This window comes from Pelophylax lessonae (assembly GCF_965119305.1).
Source record: "Pelophylax lessonae genome assembly, chromosome: 1".
Lineage (NCBI taxonomy): Eukaryota > Metazoa > Chordata > Amphibia > Anura > Ranidae > Pelophylax > Pelophylax lessonae.
The window spans coordinates 685,983,924-686,005,368 of NC_138768.1; positions in this window are offsets into that span (position 1 = coordinate 685,983,924).

Genomic DNA, 21,445 nt, shown 5'->3' on the forward strand with positions numbered 1-21,445 from the left:
ACACACTCCCCTATAATCAGGGCTGAAAATTTTGACTATCTGCTGAATTTACTGCTATCTCTGGATTTTGAACACAGGTATAACACCATTGAGGACTGAGCACCCATTAATGTAGTTTAACACAATTTTTTCAATATTTTAATATTCTAGCAATTTGTTTTGATTTGAAAGTGCTGTGTAGCACATATTTTTTGGTATGTGGCACTGTTCAGCTGAAAATGTCCGCTGGCTCCTTCAGTTCTTCAGTTGAAAGATAGTGGGGGGCAGGGATAGATGGAACCACCCACCAAGCAAATCTGGCCATTTTATCAGGAACTGGCCACAAATTGGCCAGCTTAAGGCTAGATTGCTAAAACAACTTAATATGGGCATACATTCTTTAATTTTGCTTGTTTTTTTTTATTTTTTATTTCAGCCTGCAGGTTCATTAATCCATTCAGGATGCTATTTACCTTTATCACGTACTTGAATATAGTCCTTTAATATTCCCTCAAATACTTAAATACCTTTGAAGTTAGGCTAACTGGAGTTTCCTGATATTCTGTACATCCCAACCCTTGTTTGAATACTGGTACCACATTTGCTCTATGCCAATCTGTTGGTACTATTCCAGTTAGTAAGGTGTCCTAAATATAGAAACAGCAGCTTGACTATAATAGAGCTAAGCTCCCTGAGGACTTGCTGGTCTTAAGCCATCTGGTTCAGGCAATTTATTCACATTAAGTAATTATAGGTCTGTTTTGAACCCAGTTTTCTGTAAGCCACAGAGGTATACTTAGTACGTTATTATTGTTTTTAAAATAACTGTTCCAACTATCAAACCCATCTTTTTTGGGGCCTTTGTGTTCTGTCTTTACCGTATTACTATGTATTTGAAGTTTTTTTTTGGTTTGTTGTTATCTACTCTAGCAACACACTTTTAGAATTATTTTTTTGCTTCCTTACAGCTTTTGTTGTATTCCTTGTAGCACTGAAATGCAGTGGATGTCATTTCAATTTGCATTTTTTAAAGGTCATTTTTTTTCCTATGCATTTATTATTTTAAGCTAGAATATAGTCATATAGGTTTTAATTTAGGTTTTTTTCCTTTCTTTTTTTTATATACAGTGGGTACGGTAAGTATTCAGACCCCCTTAAATTTTTCACTCTTTGTTATATTGCAGCCATTTGCTAAAATCATTTAAGTTCATTCTTCTTCCTCATGAATGTACACATAGCACCCCATACTGACAGAAAAACACAGAATTGTTGACATTGTTGCAGATTTATTAAAAAAAGAAAAACTGAAATATCACATGGTCCTAAGTATTCAGACCCTTTGCTCAGTATTTAGTAGAAGCCCCCTTTTGATCTAATACAGCCAGGAGTATTTTTGGGAAAGATGCAACAAGTCTTTCACACCTGGATTTGGGGATCCTCTGCCATTCCTCCTTGCAGATCCTCTCCAGTTCTGTCAGGTTGGATGGTAAACGTTGGTGGACAGCCATTTTTAGGTCTCTCCAGAGATGCTCAATTGGGTTTAAGTCAGGGCTCTGGCTGGGCCATTCAAGAACAGTCACGGAGTTGTTGTGAAGCCACTCCTTCGTTATTTTAGCTGTGTGCTTAGGGTCATTGTCTTGTTGGAAGGTAAACCTTCGGCCCAGTCTGAGGTCCAGAGCACTCTGGAGAAGGTTTTTGTCCAGGATATCCCTGTATTTGGCCGCATTCATCTTTCCCTCGATTGCAACCAGTCGTCCTGTCCCTGCAGCTGAAAAACACCCCCACAGCATGATGCTGCCACCACTATGCTTCACTGTTGGGACTGTATTGGACAGGTGATGAGCAGTGCCTGGTTTTCTCCACACATACCGCTTAGAATTAAGGCCAAAAAGTTCTATTTTGGTCTCATCAGACCAAAGAATCTTATTTCTCACCATCTTGGAATCCTTCAGGTGTTTTTTAGCAAACTCCATGCGGGCTTTCATGTGTCTTATACTGAGGAGAGGCTTCCGTCGGGCCACTCTGCCATAAAGCCCCAACTGGTGGAGGGCTGCAGTGATGGTTGACTTTCTACAACTTTCTCCCATCTCCTGACTGCATCTCTGGAGCTCAGCCACAGTGATCTTTGGGTTCTTCTTTACCTCTCTCACCAAGGCTCTTCTCCCCCGATAGCTCAGTTTGGCCGGACGGCCAGCTCTAGGAAGGGTTCTGGTCGTCCCAAACGTCTTCCATTTGAGGATTATGGAGGCCACTGTGCTCTTAGGAACCTTAAGTGCAGCAGAAATCTTTTTGTAACCTTGGCCAGATCTGTGCCTTGCCACAATTCTGTCTCTGAGCTCTTCAGGCAGTTCCTTTGACCTCATGATTCTAATTTGCTCTGACATGCATTGTGATCTAGAAGGTCTTATATAGACAGGTGTGTGGCTTTCCTATTCAAGTCCAATCAGTATAATCAAACACAGCTGGACTCAAATGAAGGTGTAGAACCATCTCAAGGATGATCAGAAGAAATGGAAAGCACCTGAGTTAAATATATGAGTGTCACAGCAAAGGGTCTGAATACTTAGGACCATGTGATATTTCAGTTTTTCTTTTTTAATAAATCTGCAACAATGTCAACAATTCTGTGTTTTTCTGTCAGTATGGGGTGCTATGTGTACATTCATGAGGAAGAAGAATGAACTTAAATGATTTTAGCAAATGGCTGCAATATAACAAAGAGTGAAAAATTTAAGGGGGTCTGAATACTTTCCGTACCCACTGTATACTGTATATATTTGTTTCCCATTGGAATATGCTGGCAAAGTTGTTTCAGTTGTTCTTAAAACACAGTAATTTGCCCCATCAGGTTGTATGCAGTAAATAACACATTTCATTGAAGTTCTTACCATACCAACAGGTCTCTCTTTCCTGTAACTTACAACAACATGTTGAGCCCAAGCATCTGGTAAACAGCAGACCGTTCAACCATCAAGATTCTGATGACAGATTACACTGTCTGTTTTTCTAATAATAACTCTCCTACCACCATTATCTGTTTATTCTTGCCTATAAACCTGCTCTCATCCTTAAAGCGGAGTTCCACCCAAAAGTGGAACTTTCGCTCATCTGCTCCCCCCCCCTCCGGTGTCACATTGGGCACCTTTTAGGGAGGAGGGGGGAAGGGGTACCTGTTTTTGACAGGTACCCTTCCCCACTTCCAGGAGACAGCACCGCTCCTTCTTCCCCCACCCGGGGTCAACTAGAAAGTGCAGCGCACTTAACGCATGCACGGTAGGGAACCGGCTTCAAAGCCGAAAGGCTTCACTGAAGATACCCTTAGGACAAATGGTGGTGACAGCACCCGACAGCCAATCAGAAAATCTGCTGGGGTGCTGACATTGTGAGCTTCCTGGACAGGTAAGTGTCTATATATTAAAAATCAGCAGCTACAGTATTTGTTTCCCCAGCTGGAATACTGCTTTAATGGTGCAGTAATTTCCTTGGACACTAAAGGAGGTACCCAATTCTCATAACTACAATATCGTCAAACCAGGCAAATTTATTGGGATACTTTATATCAACTCAATATCAACATACATTATCTCACAAAAGTGAGTGCCCCCTTAAAATTTTTGTAAACATATACCTTTTCATGTGACAGCGCTGAAGAAATGACACTTTGCTACAATGTAAAGTAATGAGTCTACAGCTTGTATAACAGTGTAAATTTGCTGTCCCCTCAAAATAACTCAACACACAGCCATTAATGTCATTGGCAACAAAAGTGAGTACACCCCTAGTGAAAATGTCCAAATTGGGCCCAATTAGCCATTTTCCCTCTCTGGTGTCATGTGGCTCGTTAATCTTACAAGGTCTCAGGTGTGAATGGGGAGCAGGTGTGTTAAATTTAGTGTTATCACTCTCACTCTCTCATACTGGTCACTGGAAGTTCAACATGGCACCTCATGGCAAAGAACTATCTGAGGATATAAAAAAAAGAATTGTTGCTCTACATAAAAAGAGCCTAGGCTATAAGAAGATTGCCAAGACTCTGAAACAGAGCTGCAGCACAGTGGCCAAGACCATGCAGTGGTTCCACTCAAGACAGGCCTCACCATGGTCGACCAAAGAAGTTGAGTGCATGTGGTCAGCATTATACCCAGAGGTTGTCTTTGGGAAATAGACGTATGAGTGCTGCCAGCATTGCTGCAGAGGTTGAAGGGGAGGGGAGGGCAGCCTGTCAGTGCTCAGACCATATGCCGCACACTGCATCAAATTGGTCTGCATGGCTGTCATGCCAGAAGGAAGCCAAGCATATCTCCAGACCTAACCCTATTGAGAATCTGTGGGGCATCCTCAAATGGAAGGTGGAGGAGCTCCGTGATGTCGTCATGGAGAATTGGAAGAGGACTCCAGTGGCAACCCATGAAGCTCTAGTGAACTCCATGTCCAAGAGGGTTAAGACAAAGCTGGATTAAGACAAATCTATGAATTGAACTTCCCTCCTCTCCTTTCTCGAATTCGTCAATTGCTGACCCTTGGAATGCGGGTCTGCACTCGTGGTTTGGGCGATGCAACTTACTTAAGATGACGATTCTCCCCAAACTCCTGTATCTCCTGCAGGCCCTACCGGTAAAGATCCCATCATCCTTCTTCGCCCAAACCCACAGCGTCTTCCTGAAATTTCTGTGGGCGCATGGGAGACCTAGGCTCTCTCGGGCCCAACTGACTTTGCCTAAACATTCTGGGGGGCTGGCCCTTCCGGATGTGGCAAAATACCACCAAGCTGTCCACTTGGGCCGGCTGCTGGATTGGCGGAGGCACTCTTCGGGAAAGCTGTGGGTGCAGATGGAGAGGGGGCAGGCTCCTGCCTCGCTGGGGGGGGGGGGGCGCCATGGATTGCAGAGGACCTTCCTCCCCAGGCCTGGACACACCCCACGATTGGTGTGACATTGGTGACTGTCCGCCGACTCTTATCTCACCCCTCTATCTCCTCCCGGACGTCTACGCTCTATCCAATTTTGGGAAACCCGAGGTTTACTCCAGGCGTGGAGGACCCGGCGTTCCGTGGCCTGGAGGCCAGGGGCATCTTTCAGGCCTCCCACTTCCTTCAGGGGTCCCGCTGGCCGACGGTGGCAGAATTGATGACGGGAAACGGCCCATTCCGTCTGGGCTTCTGGCATGCTGCCCAAATCCATAATTTCCTTCACTCTCTACCGTCGCCTTCGTTATTCGCGAGGGATGGTACTCCCTATGAGGATTACTGTACAGGGAGTGGCACCCTTCCGAGCACATTGTCTAAGTCCTATGGCCTACTGATTGCTCCTGCGGAGGACTTCGTGCTGCCTTGCTTGGGCAAGTGGGAAAGGGACCTTCAACTGACCCTTACCCCGGCGCAACACTTGAAAACGTATACTTTAGCTCTCAAAACACCGACTTGCACGAAACTGAAGGAACTGAACTATAAGTTCCTCGTGCGATGGTACCGCATCCCCTCGCTCCTTCATAAGCTTTTCCCTGACGCCTCGGACCTCTGCTGGAGATGCCAGGAGGCAGTGGGCACGATGCTCCACATATTCTGGTCCTGTCCCCGCCTTCGGTCCTTCTGGAGGGATGTTAGGGCTCTGTTGGGTGAGCTCTCCGATCGGGAAATCCCGGACGCCCCCGAATTTTTTCTGCTTCAGGTATCTCCTATGCCGATATCCAAATGTAAAAAATCCATTATCCCTCATGTGTTGTGCGCAGCTAAGTCTTGCATCCCGATGCTGTGGAAATCGTCCAGGGCACCGACGATTAAGGACTGCATGCACCGGATAGAGGACATTAATCGTATGGAGGACCTCACCCTCACAAGGCAGCATCGCAGGGACCGATATGAGCGGATCTGGGGGTATTGGAACGTCTTCGTGCTTTCCGATAAAGGGAAGTCACTGATGTGTGACTGATTCTATAATTGGAGCCATACGTGGGGTGGTCCATGGCGGGGTCTGCATTTGTTCCCCCCCTCCCTTTTTTTTTCTTTTCCTCTCTCCTGGCCCTTCCCTCTCCCCCTTCTTTCTTTCTTGCCCCGTACTCTCTTCATATCTTACCGTTCCACTCTGGTCTCTGCTCACCTTTCTCACTTCTCTGTGTACACCTCTTATAAAAATCAAGGAGTGACGGCTGAGAGGGATTGCTTCTCTTGCACAAATTGTCTCCGCTCGGCATGGGGCCTCTCCACTTTCTGTGTCAGGGCGGATGCGGTGGACCTTCCCCTGGTAGCAGGGGAGGGCGGCACATTCTTCCGCTGTTGTTCCTTTGACATAAATAAAATATTTGAAAAAAAAAAAAAAAGCTGGAAAGTAATAGTGGCCACACAAAATATTGACAATTTGGGCCTTATTTGGACATTTTGACTTAGGGGTGTACTCACTTTTGTTGCCAGCGGTTTAGACAGTGTGTTGAGTTATTTTGAGTGGACAGAAAATGTATACTGTTATACAAGCCGTACACTCACTAATTTACATTGTAGCAAAGTGTCATTTCTTCAGTGTTGTCACATGAAAAGATATAATAAAATATATATAAAAATGTGAGGGGTGTACTCACTTCTGTGAGATACTGTATCTCTAACACCACAGGTGTCAAACACAAAGCCCGCGGGCCGAATGCGCCCCCCCAGGCCATTCCATGTGGCCCCCACACCTCTCCTGCAGCTGCGGCACCCCCTTGTCTCTGCCCCCACATTGTCTCAGTAGTCGGCAGCAGAGAGGACAGAACTCCTTTGCAAGATTATGCACTCCTCTGTGCAGCTGCAGAAAAGCTTGTCTTTGTTCCCCACCCCTTTTCAGCAGTCCGCAGCAGAGAGGAGAGCAGAACACCTCCAACAGATTCTGCATCTCTCTGTGCAGCCGAAACACCACTTTCCCTCTGCCTCCCCTGGTCTCAGCATTCAGCAGACTCTGGAAGCTGACTCCAGCCCTCCTCTGGTTCTCCTCCAGGCCCTGCACTTCTTCCCAGATCCACCTGCATCTTCTTCCTGACAGCAGCACAAGGTAAGAGGGTGCATTGTGATGTAAGGAAGGGTGGGCGACTCTTGATTTCTGATGGTGGGGGGTATTTGACATCTTATGCAAGGGTGTAAGGGGGTGTGGGGTGCTCTGGACATCTAATCTTACAGATATAACCGGCCCTTTGAGAGCAACTATAATGCTGATGTGGGCCATGATGAAATTGAGTTTGACACCCCTGTCTAACACTTTTCTTTCTACCTATTTTCTCTACCCTTCTCTGTAATCTAGCTATCTACCCCTGGTGCCTATTGCCTGCACCTCCAATTCTCCACCCTTCTCTATACTGGCCCCAAGTTGTTAAATGTCCACAGTGTTTCTATTTATATTTTAAAGAGCTTAGACATAGTACTGGATCTGCATTGAGTTGCATTACTACTTATAAAAGACTTGATCACCACTAACTATAATAAAAAGAAAAATCTGAATTTTGGAGCAGTGCAACAATTTACATCAATGATGTAGATTAGTTAAACGTTTAACCTTGATCTGCTCTGCTACTTCTTGTGGTTTACTATGTCCTTGTGTCAACCTTACAGTTATCACAGCAATGCACTTTACACAGCAAACCTAGCATTTACCGTTGCCCAATCCAAAACCTACAGGGTCTTCAGCCCTCTCACTGCAGAAATCAGCCCTCCCTGACAGCAGACAGCATACATCAGACCACAGCCCTTTCTCAGCAGACACTAGATTGCTCACAGCAGGCACCTGCTCTAATAGACTAGTAGTTCTATGTATACCCTGCGCCTTGGCTGTTCAAGCTTAAATGTCTGTAATTTTTTATCCAGGGAGCTGCTAGCACCATATACTGTTGCACTCCTACGAATGCCTCAGTTATATATTCATTATATAAATAAATGCATCAAGTGCTGAGCTATCTCTCAAATAATACCATCAAAACCAAGTGAATGAGCAAAAACACCCTCAAAGAAATATATATATATATATATATATATATATATATATATATATATATATATATATATATATACCATAAGTTAAATTATTCATAAGTAAAAAATCAATTTACATAATATATCTTCACCAGTGCTTTTAAATACATAAAATCTGTGTGTATATATGATCAGTGTTCAACAGGTCTGTGTGAATATGTAACCAGTGTTCAAAAAGTTCACATATAATATTTTAACTGTGAGTAATGTACCTATGCTTGCAATTAGTGTAAGAAATATAACTTCACTTGCTCCAAAACAACACCACGTGCTCCTTGTGCATACACCACTGCTATGCACGTACTATAAATATAACAATATATGGATCTTTACAGGCATCTGAATAACTCTCCTTCTTCTCAGCCTTTCAACCCTCCAGCCTTCCAGGTCCTCCAGGTTACCCCTCTTGGTTCCTATCTCCTCTGTTCATTCTTCTACCATAAACAACAAAGCAACAAAGGAGTACTAAAATGCAGTACCTTTTATTCAAGTTTAAAATAAAAATATCCTTCCAAGTGTGCACTTACAATAATAAAATATATGCCATCATTAAAAATTGTATAGGTTACCACAACTTCATATATCTAAAATGGTGTCCAGCCAGTGGTGGGATTCAGCCGGTTCGCACCGGTTCCATGGAACCGGTTGCTAACTTTCTGCAAGTTCGCAGAACCGGCTGAATCCCTGTGCGCGTCTGAGGACGCGCAGGACAATTGAATGTCCCGCGCTCGGGCAGACGTGGCGCCACGGCCCGCCCATTCTGTGACAATAGCGAATGAGAATTCGCTATTGTCACATGATCCTCCTCCTGGCCAATCAGGGAGCGGGTCCTCCCGCTTCCTGATTGGCCGAAAGGCAAACACCGTGCCGTGGGACGAGAAGGAGGCTCCGCGGGAGGACTCGGAGACGCGGGGAGCCGACTGCGAGACCGTCCGTGAGGTAAGTGCATGGGTCTCGCGGGGGGGATCGCTGGCACTCTGCAATTGGGGGCAATGTTGTGGCTGGCACTCTGCAATTGGGGGCAATGTTATGGCTGGCACTCTGCAATTGGGGGCAATGTTGTGGCTGGCGCTCTGCAATTGGGGGCAATGTTGTGGCTGGCGCTCTGCAATTGGGGGCAATGTTGTGGCTGGCGCTCTGCAATTAGGGGCAATGTTATGGCTGGCACTCTGCAATTGGGGGCAATGTTGTGGCTGGCGCTATGCAATTGGGGGCAATGCTATGGCTGGCACTCTGCAATCATTAGGGGCAATGTTGTGGCTGGCACTCTGCAATCATTGGGGGCAATGCTGTGGCTGGCACTCTGCAATCATTGGGGGCAATGCTGTGGCTGGCACTCTGCAATCATTGGGGGCAATGCTGTGGTCACTGTGCATTGAAAGGGGGGCACACTGGTCTCTCTGCATTGAAAGGGGGGCACGCTGGTCACTGTGCATTGAAAGGGGGCACGCTGGTCTCTCTGCATTGAAAGGGGGAACGCTGGTCACTGTGCATTGAAAGGGGGCACACTGGTCACTGTGCATTGAAAGGGGGCACGCTGGTCTCTCTGCATTGAAAGGGGGCACGCTGGTCACTGTGCATTGAAAGGGGGCACGCTGGTCACTGTGCATTGAAAGGGGGCACGCTGGTCTCTCTGCATTGAAAGGGGGCACGCTGGTCTCTCTGCATTGAAAGGGGGCACGCTGGTCACTGTGCATTGAAAGGGGGCACGCTGGTCACTGTGCATTGAAAGGGGGAACGCTGGTCACTGTGCATTGAAAGGGGGCACGCTGGTCATTCTGCTGGGAAAGTCGGAACTGGTTACTAAAATTTTTGAATCCCACCACTGTGTCCAGCTCTTCCTACTTCTGGCATGTGTTCTACATACCACAAGTGATGTCAGCAGAAATGAGGTCACAGCATATAACCCCACCCAACGTGTTTTGTCTAGCTGGAAATCTTCAGGAACAGACATCTATTGTGCATCCTACGCCTCTTTATATATCTTAGCTCAATTCCCAATTGGCTGTCATTAACTTGGATTCCACCCAGCGTAAACTTGTGTATTACTAACAATATTACACCAGTGGATAATTTTTGATACATTTTTACTATTCCAACACCCTCTACTGGCAGACTTGTCTCACACCAGTATCTAATGTCTAATGAGGGTTCTATAATAGAATATACTGTAAATAATATTTACAAAATCGATTATAAATAAATACTAAGTTATATCAAAAAATATTTTAAGATCAAAAATGAGAAAAAAGCTCTGAAATCTGATGCAATAATATAAATATAGTATAAAAAATAAAAAATTACATTAATTAATTAAAAATGAATTAAAAATTTGTGAGAAAAAAATTCAAATCTATATCAATATTTAACCCGTTGGATTCCAATATATGCTCATACATCCATTTAGTTTCATTCTGTGACACTCTTTTCCGGAGGTCTGAGCCAAGGGATAATTTTCCAAGGGATCTACTGTATCTCATAATAGTATGGGCAAATGTTTTCCTATAATTGTTTTCTACATCCCTACATTGTCTATTATAGTTCATTATTTTGGCCACTTCCTGATCCTTTACATTTGTCTTACACCATTGTTTTTTTTTTTTAACATCTCCCCCTCTATTCATTCTTTTTACTTTTTATTTGGTTACTTCCAAAATCCTTCTATTATATCCCTTATCTTTAAATCTTTTGACCAGTACCTCTGCCTGTTCCTCATAGTCACTTAAGCGATCACAGTTTCTACTTAGAGAAAAAGATATACCTGTGCTCAAATCCCAATAGCTTGTTCATGTATTTGAACTATCAGGTGATAATGGGGTGTGACCACATAGCAACACTACACATTCTGGATGGAACCTCTGCACACTGCTACACCCTTTCCAGCAAACTATGCAATGAAAAGGGATATTTAGTTCACATACATTGCAATACATGTTTAAGCTGACCAACTGCGTCACAGTAATCCCTCTTCTGGCCAGTCCTACATTTCAGCACAGGTATATCTTTTTCTCTGTTGCAACGCAGGTCAGTGACCAGATCTGTAACCTAGTTGCTCTCCCCCACCTTGGGTCTTTATGCCCCATGTTGGCATGGTGTCCACCGTAGCATTGCAGTAGCAAGGCAGTGTAGGACTGGCAAGAAGAGAGATTACTTTGACGCAGTTGGTCAGCTTAAACATGTACTGCAATATATGTGAACTAAATATCCCTTTTTTTCATTGCATAGTTTGCTGGAATGGGTGTAGCAGTGTGCAGAAAGTCCATCCAGAATGTGCAGTCTCTCCTTAGTTGCATTAATTGTCCCTTTGGTACATTCCCACTTTGGATTGGAAAAATTAATGCAAATTAGGTGAAACTGAAATCACTTAAGTGACTATGAGGAACATGCAAAGGTACTGATCAAAAGATTTGAAGATAAGGGGTATGATAGAAGGATTTTTGAGATGTTAAAAATACAGTGTAAAACAAATGTACAGGATCAGGGAGTGGCCATTATAATGGATTTTAATAGGCAATATAGGGACATAGAACACAATTATATAAAAAAACATTGTCACATAATATTAACCACTTGCCGACCACCGCAAGTAAATATACTGCGGCGGTCAGCCCCTCACAGGCAAAGTGAAGTATATAAACGTCACTAGCCTGGGAGGGTCTGGGGAGCGAGCGCGCGCCGCCAGTGGCGCGCTCCCGCTCCTGCGCGGTCACGGACCCCCCCGCGCGTGTGACCGGCGGACCCGATGTCCGCCGATCACTCGGCGATCGGCGGGGGAGAGGGAGAAAGGCAGGCAGCTTGTGTAAACAAGCTGCCTGTCAGTTCTCCCTGTGTAGAAACCCTGATCATACGGTTCTACTATGTAGGACCGTTGATCAGTGTCCCTACACCTCAAGCCACAGCCAATCACAGTTAGAATCATGCCCCTAGGGACACACACAGCCCCTCCCTCTCAAATAAAGTTAACCCCTTCACTGCCAGTGTATTTTTACAGTAACAGTGCATATGTATAGCACTGATTACTGTAGAAATGTCACTGGTAACCCCAAAAGTGTCAAAAATGTCAGTCAAGGGTCCGATCTGTCTGCCGCAATGTCGCAGTACCGCAAAAAAAATCGCAGATCGCCGCCATTACGCGTTAAAAAAAACAACAAAAATGACAAAAATCTTTCCCTTTGTTAGTAAACGCGATAACTTTTGCGCCAACCAATCAAAATATGTTTTTTGCAATTTTTTTTACCAAACATAGGTAGCATAAAACAAATTGGTCGAAAATGTTAAAAAATTTAGATTTTTACTTTTTTTTGGGGGGGAATTTCATATAAAAAAAGGGGAAAATATTGTTATTTTTGCAAAATTGACGCTCTTTTTTTGTTTATAGCGCGTGATCAAAAAATTGCACAGGTGATCAAATACCACCAAAAGAAAGCTCTGTTTGTGGGAAAAAAAGGACGTCAAATTCGTTTAGGTACAGTGTCGCACGATCGCGCAATTGTCCGTTAAAAATCACGCAGTGCCGAATCGCAAAATACCCCCTGGTCAGGAAGGGGGTAAAATCTTCCGGGGCTTAAGTGGTTAAGAGATAAATCACATGGAAAATGATTGCCCAGTAAACCACATTTTGTATATAGGAGGACACCATGCTTAAGAACTAAACTGGTACATGTGGTTAACCCACCAAAGAAAAAGGTCACCTTCCTTGATCAGAAAGTTTTTTTATATGTAGAAGGTGTATACTCTGTAAAATAACTATGTCTTAGGAGAGAAAAACAATGGAATTTAATTCTAACAAAGCCATGAAAAAATATAGAAATAATTTTAAATCATGTAGGAGCATGCATGTACTATATGTGTTGAATGTCCATGCGGCCTATAATATGTAGGCAGCACAACAACACAGCCTATGGTGAGAATAGGAGAGCATATCAATACTATCCGAAAAAGGTTTAAATAAACATATTGTTTACCGGCATTTCCAAGACTTCCATAATTGTGACCAAAGAGTATTAACTTTTTATGGTATTGATAAAGTTGAAAATAATTGGAGAGGTTCGGACCTCATTAAATGAGTGTTACAAAATGAAACCAAATGGATGTATGAGCTAAATATATTGGAACCCAATGGATTAAATATTGATATAGATTTGAAATGTTTTCTCACTCATTTTTAAATTTTGAATTCATTTTTATTCAATTATTTTTTTTTTATCTATATTTATAATATTGCATCAGGTTTCAGAGCATTTTTTCTGGTTTTTGGTCCTAAAACATTTTTTATATAACTTAGTATTTATTTATCAATAGATTTTGTATTTATTATTTATATACTATTAACAAACTCTAGTAGACATAACATAGATACTGGTGTGAGACAAGTCTGCCAGAAGAGGGTGTTAGAATAGATTTCTCAATATTATTGTTAGTAATACACAAGATGGCACTGGGTGGAATCTGAGTTAATGATACATAAGGAGGCAGAGGACGAACAATGGATGTCCATTCCTGAAGACTTCAAGCTAGACAAAATATCCATTAATGTCTAAACTGCTGGCAACAAAAGTGAGTACACCCCTAGTGAAAATGTCCAAATTGGGCCCAATTAGCCATTTTTTCCTCCCTGATGTCATGTGACTCATTAGTGTTACAAGGTTTCAGGTGTGAATGGGGAGCAGGCGTGTTAAATTTGGTGTTATTGCTCTCACTCTCTAATACTGGTCACTGGAAGTTCAACATGGCACCTCATAGTAAAGAACTCTCTGAAAATCTGAAAAAAGAATTGCTGCTCTACATAAAGAGGGCCTAGGCTATAAGAAGATTGCCAAGAAACCCTGAAACTGAGCTGCAGCACGGTGGCCAAGACCATACAGTGATTTAACAGGGCAGGTTCCACTCAGAACAGGCCTCACCATGGTCAACCAAAGAAGTTGAGTGCAGGTTGTCTTTGGGAAATAGACGTATGAGTGCTGCCAGCATTGCTGAAGAGGTTGAAGGGGTGGGGGGTCAATCTGTCAGTGCTCAGACTATATCCCGCATACTGCATCAAATTGGTTTGCATGGCTGTCATCCCAGAAGGAAGCCTCTTCTAAAGATGATGTACAAGAAAGCCCGCAAACAGTTTGCTGAAGACAAGCAGACTAAGGACTGCCTCCAAAGAACCCAAAAAAATGCCTGCAACAACACACCTGGGCGTTTTTTTTTTTTGACGCTAGCGTTTTTTTGGGCATTTTTTGGGGTTCCACTATACACAAGTTCAGATGTTTTTCCTGCCTCCAAAGAACCCAAAAAATGCCCAAAAAAACGCTTGCTACTAAACCGGCAAGGTGTGAAAAGCGAGAAGCCACTAACCTGTTCTATAAGTGACAAAATACAAACAATCTTTTTTTTATGGTTCTGGACATGCTACAGAGCTGAAACTTCACAGGTACACTTTTTAGACCCCCCAGATACTAAATCCAAAGAAAGAAATCCAAAGAAATTTTTTTTTTAATTTTTTCAATAATTGGCTCTCTATCAAAAATGACAATTTTTAAGAACTTTTTTTAAAAGGTGTACCTGTGAAGTTTCAGCTCTGTAGCATGCCCAGAACCATAAAAAAATATATTGTTTGTATTAGGTCAGTTATAGAACAGGTTAGTGGCTTTTCACACCTTGCCGGTTTAGTAGCAGGCGTTTTTTTGGGCATTTTTTTGGGTTCTTTGGAGGCAGGCAAAACATCTGAACTTGTGTATAGTGATATATATATATGGTATATAGTCATCAGAAGAAAACCACTGTAATGTGATGCCTTTTGGAGATTTTTCCATCATCCCTTGGCTTCTTTATGCACATTACTACAAATTTTTACCTGGGGTGCCAAAACTTTCGATCACCACTGTATATATATATATATATATATATATATATATATATATATTTTATTTAGATCTACTATAGCAGGCCCAGCTTTCTCACTACAAAATTCAAAAACCAGTCCTCTCACAGCAATTCCATACACCCTGTAATAAAGTGAAAATCTATCAGCGCAATAATTAGTGCAAAAATGTTATAATAAACTGTGCTAAAATGTATAAATATCGTGAAAAAATATCTCATAAATATAATTAACAACAGTGCTCGGCTGCTAACACTAATAGTGTTCTCACTCCACAATAAAAGTATAAAAAACCAAAGCAGTGCTGCGCCAGAGCATAATATGTGCAATCAATAATCAAATAAAGAATAAAAAGAAAAGTGCAATCATAGCTTATTGCCGTGGGCTAGCTCGGCCTTGAATTGCACTTCGCAGATGCAGACTCCACCCCTACCGAAGAAGTCACCGCTCATTGCGCCGACGTAACGTGTATAGTGGGCGGAGCTTCTCTTGCCTAACGTCACATCCTCTCAAGCTGTTTGCGGAAGTGTCATATATGCACTATTGAATGCTTGTTTTATGAGTACATTGATTTTTATATTAAAATACTTCAGATTACCTAAACAGAGAGCATTAAATTTCTTTTGCCTTCCCTTTCATGTCTGGTATCTCTCTCTGTGGGTGAGTGGAACCCGATCCTGAAAATCTTCTAGGTGTCCTGTATGCGACCCCCCCTACCATCTTATGACCCCTGTGGGGTATAGCTGCATATGACCTGGGGTGATTCTTGGGTCAGAGATTAAGGTGAGAGGCTTTAATTTCTGGTGGTGGTGGATCGGAACACATTCACGGAGGTGCAGTGGTGGACACTTGTGTGAAGATTTGGATTTTTCTACACAACTCACATATTATTTGGACTTATTACATTATTGAATATTTAAGCACTTTTCTTTTCATTCTTTATTTGATTATTGATTGCACATATTATGATCTGAAGCAGCACTGCTTTGGTTTTTTATAGTTCCACACACCCGCCCTTTCACAGCAGCTCCCCTCATTGGATAGGCAGGCAACCAAAAACTATGCTCTTGCAATGACATCCTCGTCTTCTAGTTTTCTTCTTTTCCCCTCTTCTGGCAGCCCAGCAGTTTGGTAGCCCACACTGGGGTCTCCCCCTCTGCATCCATTTCTTCTCACCCTCGTTCCCTCTTTTGCTGGTGCACCTCCAAAGTTTCTCACAACTAGTGTGAACCCACTAAGGGATTAAATGGCATGGCACAGTATCCTTCATTTTTACACATTTTTGTCAAGTTTCCATTTATCTGCCAAGTTTAAATATGCAAGTAAAGTTAAACTTCTACAACCATAAAAAAACAAAAAAAAAAAACAGTTCTCTGTTCTGCAGTGTCATCCCTCTGAGTTATGTCTCTGCAGAAATAAAATAAACAATAACATCAAAGTGGGTGTAAAAGGTAACTAATTTATGATTGTGACAAACTGCTATCACAGATTCCTCCTGTTTAGCATTTTGATTGAGTTATAGAAGACATTTATCATGCTTGCATTTTGAATATTTTATAGACATCAGACATATCTTAATCAAAAAGAGTTGTTGCACAGATCACCTTCTATAAAACAGGTTTTAATTCTGCTGAAACTTGATATCTGAGAAAGTCTTTGGTTATGCAGCATAATGAAAGTCTGTAAGGAGTGACTTTTATTTTTGCTGCATTGTCTATTAACTCTTTTTATGTTTCATGGGGTAATGTGCATTTTAAAGAGGATTTTCAACACAATATAATGAGCTCATTTGTTTGTGACCCCTTTATACAGCAACAAATTTCACATTCTTTATTTCTAACCACTCCAGAAATTGGAGTACTGTTAATCGAATTAGGAGATTTGTCAGCTCATTAGCATTTTATTCACCAAAATATTTCTATGTAGATCTAGATGATCGTGACTTCATGACTTGAATGATTTTCTGTATCCTGAAAAATTCAAATGAGATATATATATACTGTATATATTCACGAGAACACAGTGTCCTGGCCAATGAATACAGGCAACGGCTAAGCTGTGACCATGTAGGAACATATTTGGTAATGTAAGTTCTCATATAGTACTTGAAATTTCAGTATAGGCAACAGTGGCCAACAATGAAAAGGTCATTTTATCTATCTTCCTGGATATCTGTCCACTTTTTAAACTTGGCTTTCATTGCCATCATCATCATTTCCAGCTGCTGTGGCTACATAAATTAGGAGAAATAGGTGCTAGATAAACAAGTGGGAAACATGATGGTTTATATGCTATGAATGGTCAGCCTCACTCCTTACCAGTTTCTTGGGGTTAACTGTGCTTTTCTTGCCCCTTTTACTCATGAGCCATTCTTTGTGGAGTGACTGGTTACAGTAAAATAAATACACGTAAATTTCTGCTTATCTACAGTTTGGCAGCTAAATGCCAACCTGACCAATATGTGGTGAATGAGTGCCCTGTTAGAGGATATTGAGATGTCATTACTTCTACAAAAAAGAGAGCACATGCAGGATGTTTTGGCCCAGTCAGTAACTCAGACCCATTGGTCTATTCAAACATAATATTGAGGCTACATCATGATGATAGGAATGATGGGAGCACTACTACATATGTTGGGGAAAGACCAAAGCAGCAGTTGCTTGTATTTGTCATCCACATTCTCCCCATTCGAATACTCCCTAATCCCCAACACTAACCCCAACTGTAAATTGTCCTTCTCTGAGTCAGAACTGTAAATTGCACAACTATAATACTGTATAGAACCTAATAAGCATAGAACAAATAAGTCACAAAGAAACTCGGTTAGACTGAAATATAAGAGGGGGAGAGTAGGCAAGTTTTATCTTGCAATAGAAATTAGGATTACAATGAGGATTAGGATTTGAGAGACAAAAAACTTGTACAGCATCTGGACAATACATAAACAGCTTTGTAAGGTCACAATAGAGACAATTGTGTACTGTCCTTGATACTTTTTTTATTTGCAATAACATACACTTTTTCAGGACAAGCTTTTGGGGTCTGTCCCTTTCATCAAGGACCAAGCAGTACTGACGCACAAAAAATTAGCAGAATGGTAAAAAAAAACACAATCTCTAAGCCAAAAAGAAAAAGAAAAAGAAGTATCATTCTTAATTCAAACGTTTTCCTTTCCTGGATAGTTCTGAAATTCCTTTTAAGAACTAAAACATTGAGGTCTTCCTTTGGCTTGGAGATTGTGTTTTTTTTTTTTTTCATTCTGCTAATTTTGTGTGTGTCAGTACTGCTTGGACCTTGATGAAGGAGACATACCCCGAAAGCTTGTCCTGAAAAATTGTATGTTAGTGCAAATAAAAAAAGTATCACAGACAGTACACAATTGTCTCTGTCGCAAGTGCACTAATAAGGGCTACAATCACCTCAAGTGAGGTCGCAATGTAATAAATAGAAAAAGGGCAAGCTTTACCTTGAAACAAGCATTAGAGTATATTATTTGAGAGTCATTATGTACAAATATTGTACAGTGGTTTGAAAGTTTGTAAGCAGCTTGGAAAAATCAGCAATGCAAGAAAGAGACACTAGGCAGGTATTAGCTTGCAATAAACAATACAGTGTAGTATTTAAGAGACAATAGTCACAAATATTATACAGTTTCCAGACTGCTATTATGCAGCTTAGAAAGGCCACAATGTAAGAAGAGAAAGGTTTTATCTTGAAATAAATCTTAAAATTGATTATCGGAGAGACAACAGCCACAATTTTGTTCAGTGGCTGAATAGTATGTGATCAGCAGAGTATGTAAGAGGATGTAGATGAGTTTTATGTTGTATTCTCTGAGAAACAATAGCCACAAATTATTTTGAATGTCGCAAACTTCGAGTTGCAATGCAGGATTTACCTTGCAGCAAACAGTGGAAATTTGCCAGCTGATGTCCAGCTGTGGAAACATTGTGTGGCACCTTTTCAGTGTATGGGCACTTGAATAGGCCACACACTTTGAGACACAAAGTAGGATTTACTCTGCAACCAACATTAAAAATTTGTCAGCGGCGTTTCACCCGCTGAAGCATAGTGTGGCACTATTACACCACTGAAACATCAAGATATGCTAAAATAGGTGGCAGGAGCTGGTGCTGTTGTTGCTGTTTCTGAAAATGTATTTTGCCTATAGCAAATGCTTGCAGCAGCAATAGTAGCTACTAGAGCTTCCCTGAGATGATCAAGGACAGCAGTTACAGCAGTAAAAGATTGTCGAAGAAAACCTAAATCATAACAATGCGCATTACTGGATCTATAAATTTGATTAGTGCAGTTCCATCCAATAATGATCTCTTTCCCATCTACAATATTCTGTTTAAAAACCTGTTGGGAAGACATTTCTGCAACTCACAATAAGTAAGAAAACAAATTGCATGTAATCTAATATTGTATACGTTTACTAGCATTAGTTCCAAGCTCTCTTTGAAGAAAAGTGTTCATTTATTCATGCCACATTCAAACAGAGCATGAAATCACCAATTTTATGCACTGCACAGAAGAACAAGAGCAGATGCAGCTTAAAGCCTGAAAAATAACCCCATAGTCCTGATTTTTAAGATATTTATTCAGTTTTTTTTTGTTAGGTTTTATACTGTTTTGATAAAAAAATAATTCAGCTTAATATAAGTAAACTTCAAAAAAAAAAAAAAAGTCATGATATCATGTTTTTTCATATGTGTAAAAAACATAATCTATATGAATAATGCATAAGACTATAAAACAAATAAATTTCACATCACAAAAGTCACCTAGAGTGTTAGAGTTAAAGGATTTAAACCTTCAAATAAAGCAGCACATACTAAATTTGATAACAGTCAGAGATCCATAACTGTCTATTCAGTACATCTATGATTACAGATCTGCAGAGCTGTAGAGGAAAAAATGGTAGTGCAGAGTCTGGATTTACAATTTTGTGTAGCCTATAGACAACAAATCTTTGACATCCACAAAGTACAAGAACAATCTTATTAGTGTGGAAGTCAAGTTCAATACAACTATGTACAGGACATCATCTAGTATCTACATTCCCAAAACAGAAATGCATTACAAAACAATGCTTTTGGTATGATTTTTTTAAAGAGAATCTAAAATGTTATCAATTATGCTTACAAGTGACAAGGCCCTGAATGGTCCTTCCAAATCATTAGCTCCTCCACTTCTGGTTCCGGCGCCGTATGCTGTAGGTGCTCCTCTCCGTGGCTCCCGCGGCAGGACCGATTAACCTGCTTCTTACACCGGCATCATACCTCGCTCACAGCTCCCGACCTCCCGAATACCTGCCAGCATACCCCGGGCATCTCCTGACCGCATCGCGCCACGCTACATGGAGCGATTCCTGGAGAAAGGTTGCCCGCACGCTCCGCCGGGCACGCCTAAAATCGAGGCCGCGGTCTCGGCCCTCTCATCCGCTGCTCCATCGCAAATGGATATCTCCCTGGTACCTGCTACCCTGCACCCCTCAAGGGACCCGCAAACAGACCGCATTGCTCAAGCGGTAGTTGCCCTTTTGTCACCCACTATTCAGGCATCTGTGGAAAAGACAGTGACAGCGGGCATGATGAAAATAGAAAAACACCTGGGGAACACACTCGCAGGCTCCAAGAAGCAGAAAACCGTATCTCCAATTTGGAGGATGAACTTTACCAATCCCATTCCCTGGAACAATCCCAGGAGAAAACCAACCAATATGTTCTCCAAAAGCTGGAGGATCTTGAAAACAGGGCGAGAAGGAACAATTTGAGATTCATTGGGATCCCGGAGTCTATGGCGCTGTCCGCCATCCCTGACATGTGCGCCAGGAAAATCCCTTAGGCCCTTGGGCTGCAAGGTATCTACACGGTGGAAAGAGCACATCGTATGGGCCTGTACTCATCAGACCGCACAGTGCCGTGCCCTATCATCGCCAGATATCTGAACTACGCCGACAAATCGGCTATACTGCAGAAATTCATGCAGACCAAGTCATTCCAGATCGATGGCACCAAGATCCTAATTTTTGCAGATTATTCGGTCGAAGTGGCTAAGAGGAAATCTTTTCAAACAGTGTGCTCTAAATTGCACCATTTACAGATCAAATTCACACTTGCATACCCGGTCATACTTCGGCTAAAGTCCCCGAGCGGCGAGCAACTCTCTTTTCAGGAACCAGCGACAGCGGAATTGTTCCTCAGCTCTCTTCCTTCATCTGGACGACACTCACCGCCACATATTACTTCTCCCATTCTCCGACCGCTGGTCCAGAGAAGCCCCCGCAAGGAGTCTCTTAAACGCCCAAAATACTCGGCAGTGGTCAGCGCCAATCTACCTGACACCCGTTGATGAACGTTGATCCTGGTAATATGCTTCTATCACATATTGCGCTATCACTCCTCCGATGTAAATCTTTATCTATTTCAGTTGGGGCAGTGCTTCATAGCCCACATATGGCACCCATCTACTCAGTCCCATACTGGTGACCCCTTCGCATTATTATGGGTTTTTAACTCTGTGTTCTCTTTGCATGTTGCCTTTTCACTACATGTTGTCAGGGTGGTGGGGGGGGGGGGGCTATGTCTCCAGGGCCTAGTGATTTC